Raw genomic sequence first — 6210 nt, 5'->3', positions numbered from 1 at the left:
CTTCAAGGAGGAAGAACAAATGGCAGCCGAAAACAACAACAATGCCAACAATGCAAGGAAGGTGCTTGGTGACTTTACTGCACCTACTCCCGATTTCTATGGGAGAAGCATCTCTATCCCTGCCATTGGAGCAAACAACTTTGAGCTTAAGCCTCAATTAGTTTCTCTAATGCAACAGAATTGCAAGTTCCATGGACTTCCACTGGAAGATCCTCATCAGTTTTTAGCTGAGTTCTTGCAAATCTGTGACACTGTCAAGACTAATGGGGTTGACCCTGAGGTCTACAGACTTATGCTATTCCCTTTTGCTGTAAGAGACAGAGCTAGAACATGGTTGGACTCTCAACCTAAAGAAAGCCTGGACTCTTGGGAAAAGCTAGTCAATGCCTTCTTGGCAAAGTTCTTTCCACCTCAAAAATTGAGTAAGCTTAGAGTGGAAGTCCAAACCTTCAGACAGAAGGAAGGAGAATCCCTCTATGAAGCTTGGGAAAGATACAAACAATTGATCAGAAAGTGTCCCACTGATATGCTTTCTGAATGGAGCATCATAGGTATTTTCTATGATGGTCTCTCTGAACTGTCCAAGATGTCTTTGGATAGCTCTTCTGGAGGATCTCTTCATCTGAAGAAGACGCCTACTGAAGCTCAAGAACTGATTGAAATGGTTGCAAATAACCAATTCATGTACACTTCTGAAAGAAGTCCTGTGAACAATGGGACTAGTCAGAAGAAAGGAGTTCTTGAGATTGATACTCTGAATGCCATATTGGCTCAGAACAAAATATTGACTCAACAAGTCAATATGATTTCTCAAAAGTCTGTCTGGAATGCAAAATGCACCAAGCAGTACTAAGGAAGCTTCATCTGAGGAAGAAGCTTATGATCCTGAGAACCCTTCAATAGAAGAGGTGAATTACATGGGAGAACCCTATGGAAACACCTATAATCCTTCATGGAGGAATCATCCAAATCTTTCATGGAAGGATCAACAGAAACCTCAACAAGGTTTCAATAATAATAATGGTGGAAGAAACAGGTTTAGCAACAGCAAGCCTTTTCCATCATCTTCTCAGCAACAGACAGAGAGTTCTAAGCAGAATACTTCTGATTTAGCAACCATGGTCTCTGATCTAATCAAGACCACTCAAAGTTTCATGACTGAAACAAGGTCTTCCATTAGAAATTTGGAAGGACAAGTGGGTCAGCTGAGCAAGAAAATTACTGAACTCCCTCCAAGTACTCTCCCAAGCAATACAGAAGAAAATCCAAAAGGAGAGTGCAAGGCCATCAACATGGCCGAATTTTGGGAGGAAGAAGAGGCAGTGAACGCCACTGAGGAAGGCCTCACTGGGCGTCCACTGGCCTCCAATGAGTTCCCTAATGAGGAACCATGGGAATCTGAGGCTCAAAATGAGACCATAGAGATTCCATTGGACTTACTTCTGCCATTCATGAGCTCTGATGAGTATTCTTCCTCTGAAGAGGATGAGTATGTCACTGAAGAGCAAGTTGCCAAATACCTTGGAGCAATCATGAAGCTAAATGACAAGTTATTTGGAAATGAGACTTGGGAGGATGAACCTCCTTTGCTCACCAAAGAACTGGATGACTTGTCTAGGCAGAAACTGCCTCAAAAGAGGCAGGACCCTGGGAAGTTTTCAATACCTTGTACCATAGGCACCATGACCTTCAAGAAGGCCTTGTGTGACTTAGGGTCAAGTGTAAACCTCATGCCCCTCTCTGTAATGGAGAAGCTAGGGATCTTTGAGGTACAAGCTGCAAGAATCTCACTAGAGATGGCAGACAACTCAAGAAAACAAGCTTATGGACTTGTAGAGGATGTTTTGGTGAAGATTGAAGACCATTACATCCCTGCTGATTTCATAGTCCTAGAGACTGGGAAGTGCATGGATGAATCCATCATCCTTGGCAGACCCTTCCTAGCCACAGCAAAGGCTGTGATTGATGTTGATAGAGGAGAGTTGATCATTCAAGTGAATGAAGAATCCTTGGTGTTTAAGGCCCAAGGATATCCCTCTGTCATCATGGAGAGGAAGCATGAAGAGCTTCTCTCAAAACAGAGCCAAACAGAGCCCCCACAGTCAAACTCTAAGTTTGGTGTTGGGAGGCCACAACCAAACTCTAAGTTTGGAGTTGAACCCCCACATTCAAACTCTAAGTTTGGTGTTGGGAGGTTCCAACACGGTTCTGAGCATTTCTGAGGCTCCATGAGAGTCCACTGTCAAGCTAATGACACTAAAGAAGCGCTTGTTGGGAGGCAACCCAATGTTTTATATTTAATTATTTTCTTTTGTTATTTTATCTCTTTTGTAGGTTGATGATCATGAGAAGTCACAAAATTAATTGAAAAAGCAAAAACAGAATGAAAAACAGGAAGAAAAACAGCACACCCTGGAGGAAGATGCTGCTGGCGTTTAAACGCCAGTAAGCCTAGCAGTTGGGCGTTTAACGCCCAGTCTGGCACCATTCTGGGCGTTTAATGCCAGAAGGGGGCACCAGACTGGCGTTAAACGCCAGGAAAGGGCAAGACCCTGGCGTTAAACGCCAGGAATGGGCACCAGCCCGGCGTTTAACGCCAGAATTGGCTCAAAACGTGAATTTTGATGCCATTTGGTGCAGGGATGACTTTTCCTTGACGCCACAGGATCTGTGGACCCCACAGGACCCCACCACCACTCTCTCTCTTCTTCCCCCATTCACCAATCACCTCAACACCTCTTCCCCAAAAACCCTTCACCTATCAAATCCCATCTTTCTCTTCACCACTCACATCCATCCTTCATAAATCCCCACCAACCTCACCCTTCAAATTCAAACCACTTTCCCTCCCAAACCCACCCATAATGGCCGAACCATTACCCCCCTCTCTCCTATATATACCCTTCTAAAACCCTTCATTTTCACACAACCTAGACACCACCATCTCCCTCTTCCTCATTTCTTCTTCTTCTTCTACTCTCTTCTTTCTTCTTTTGCTCGAGGACGAGCAAACATTTTAAGTTTGGTGTGGTAAAAGCATTGCTTTTTGTTTTTCCATAACCATCTATGGCATCCAAGGCCGGAGAAACCTCTAGAAAGAGGAAAGGGAAGGCAAAAGCTTCCACCTCCGAGTCATGGGAGATGGATAGGTTCATCTCAAGGGTGCATCAAGACCACTTCTATGAAGTTGTGGCCTTGAAGAAGGTGATCCCCGAGGTCCCCTTTTCACTCAAAAAGGGTGAATATCCAGAGATTCGACATGAGATCCGAAGAAGAGGTTGGGAAGTTCTTACCAACCCCATTCAACAAGTCGAAATCTTGATGGTTCAAGAGTTCTATGCCAATGCATGGATCACCAAGAACCATGACCAAAGTGTGAACCCGAATCCAAAGAATTATCTTACTATGGTTCGGGGGAAATACTTGGATTTTAGTCCGGAGAGTGTGAGGGTGGCGTTCAACTTGCCTATGATGCAAGGAGATGAACATCCTTACACTAGAAGGGTCAACTTTGATCAAAGGTTGGACTAAGTCCTCACAGTCATATGTGAAGAGGGCGCACAATGGAAGCAAGATTCAAGGGGAAAGCCGGTCCAATTGAGAAGGCATGACCTCAAGCCCGTGGCTAGAGGATGGTTAGAGTTCATACAACGCTCAATCATTCCCACTAGCAACCGGTCCGAAGTTACCATAGACCGGGCTATCATGATCCATAGCATCATGACTGGAGAAGAAATAGAGGTTCATGAGGTTATAGCCCAAGAACTCTATAAGGTGGCGGACAAGTCCTCTACCTTGGCAAGGTTAGCCTTTCCTCATCTCATTTGTCACCTCTGTTATTCAGTTGGAGTTGACATAGAGGGAGACACCCCCATTGAGGAGGACAAGCCCATCACTAAGAAGAGGATGGAGCACACAAGAGATCCCACTCATCATGAAATCCCTGAGATTCCTCAAGGGATGCACTTTCCTCCACAAAACTATTGGGAGCAACTAAACACCTCCCTAGGAGAATTGAGTTCCAACATGGGACAACTAAGGGTGGAGCATCAAGAACACTCCATCATCCTTCATGAGATTAGAGAAGATCAAAGAATCATGAAGGAGGAGCAACAAAGACAAGGAAGAGACATTGAGGAGCTCAAGCACTCCATAGGATCTTCAAGAGCAAGAAAGAGCCGCCATCACTAAGGTGGACCCGTTCTTTGATTTCCTTGTTCTTTATTCCTCTGTTTTTCGAATTTTAGTGCTTATGTTTATCCATGTTTGTGTCTTGTGATCATTAGTGTCTTAGTGTCTATGCCTTAAAGTTATGAATGTCCTATGAATCCATCACCTTTCTTGAATAAAAATGTGTTTAATTGAAAAAGGAAGAATTGCATGAATTTTGAATTTTATAACAGTTTAATTATTTTGATGTGGTGGCAATATTTTTGTTCTCTGAATGTATGCTTAAACAGTGCATATGTATCTTGAATTTGTGGTTCATGAATGTTGGCTCTTGAAAGAATGATGAAAAAGGAGACATGTTACTGAGGATCTGAAAAATCATTACAATGATTCTTGAAGCAAGAAAAAGCTATTCAAAAAAAAAAAGAGAAAAATCGAAAAAAAAACGAAAAAAAAATATATATATAGAGAAATAAAGAGTTGTGATCCAAGGCAAATAAGAGTGTGCTTAAGAACCCTGGACACCTCTAATTGGGGACTTTAGCAAAGCTGAGTCACAATCTGAAAAGGTTCACCCAATTATGTGTCTGTGGCATGTATGTATCCGGTGGTAATACTGGAAGACAGAGTGCTTTGGGCCACAGCCAAGACTCAATAAATAGCTATGTTCAAGAATCATCATACTTTACTAAGAGAATCATTAACACTATCTGGACTCTGAGTTCCTAAAGAAGCCAATCATTCTGAATTTCAAAGGATAGAGTGAGATGCCAAAACTATTCAGAGGCAAAAAGTTAAAAGCCCCGCTCATCTAATTAATACTGATCTTCACAGATGTTTTTGGAATTCATTGCATATTCTCTTCTTTTTATCTTATTTGATTTTCAGTTGCTTGAGGACAAGCAACAATTTAAGTTTGGTGTTGTGATGAGCGGATAATTTGTATACTTTTTGGCATTGTTTTTAGTATGTTTTTGTTATGATCTAGTTAGTTTTTAGTATATTTTTATTAGTTTTTAGTTAAAATTAACTTTTCTGAACTTTACTATGAGTTTGTGTGTTTTTCTGTGATTTCAGGTATTTTCTGGCTGAAATTGAGGGACCTGAGCAAAAATCTGATTCGGAGACCAAAAAGGACTGCAGATGCTGTTGGATTCTGACCTCCCTGCACTCGAAGTGGATTTTCTAGAGCTACAGAAGCCCGATTGGCGCGCTCTCAACGGCGTTGGAAAGTAGACATCCTGGGCTTTCCAGCAATATATGATAGTCCATACTTTGCCCAAGATTTGATGGCCCAAACCGGCGTTCAAAGTCACCTCAAGAAATCCCAGCGTTAAACGCTGGAACTGGCACCCAAATGGGAGTTAAACGCCCAAACTGGCACTAAAGCTGGCGTTTAACTCCAAGAGGAGTCTCTGCACGAAATTTGCTTCATTGCTCAGCCCAAGCACACACCAAGTGGGCCCGGAAGAGGATTTTTATGTCATTTACTCATTTCTGTACACCTTAGGCTACTAGTTCTTATAAGTAGGACCTTTTACTATTGTATTAGAAGACTTTGGTAGCTATCTTCATTTTGTATGCTATCTTAGATCATTGGGAGGCTGGCCATTCGGCCATGCCTAGACCTCATGCTTATGTATTTTCAACGGTGGAGTTTCTACACACCATAGATTAAGGTGTGGAGCTCTGCTGTACCTCGAGTATTAATGCAATTACTATTGTTCTTCCATTCAATTCCGCTTGTTCTTTGTCCAAGATATCACTTGTTCTTCAACTTGATGAATGTGATGACCCGTGACACTCATCATCATTCTCACCCATGAACAAGGTGACTGACAACCACTCTTGTTCTACAAGCGATCAAGGCCCTAGTGAATATCTCTTGGATTCCTGATTGCACGATGCATGGTTGATCGCCTGACAACCGAGTGCTCGTCTGACAAATGAGCCAACCATTCCGTGAGATCAGAGTCTTCGTGGTATAGGCGAGAACTGATGGCGGCATTCAAGAGAATCCGGAAGGTCTAACCTTGTCTG

General features: G+C 42.6%; 1 non-coding gene across 1 annotated transcript; it reads right to left on the bottom strand.

Moving 5' to 3' along the window:
* Positions 1 to 424: 424 nt before the first annotated feature.
* Positions 425 to 532, bottom strand: LOC112700556 (small nucleolar RNA R71). The gene has a single exon (XR_003153462.1). It is a non-coding gene; the product is annotated as a small nucleolar RNA R71 (small nucleolar RNA).
* Positions 533 to 6210: the final 5678 nt, after the last annotated feature.

The sequence above is a fragment of the Arachis hypogaea genome, chromosome 6 (assembly GCF_003086295.3).
Source record: "Arachis hypogaea cultivar Tifrunner chromosome 6, arahy.Tifrunner.gnm2.J5K5, whole genome shotgun sequence".
Lineage (NCBI taxonomy): Eukaryota > Viridiplantae > Streptophyta > Magnoliopsida > Fabales > Fabaceae > Arachis > Arachis hypogaea.
The sequence above is the reverse complement of the archived record's forward strand: the minus strand, read 5'-3'. Positions and strand labels throughout refer to the sequence as shown.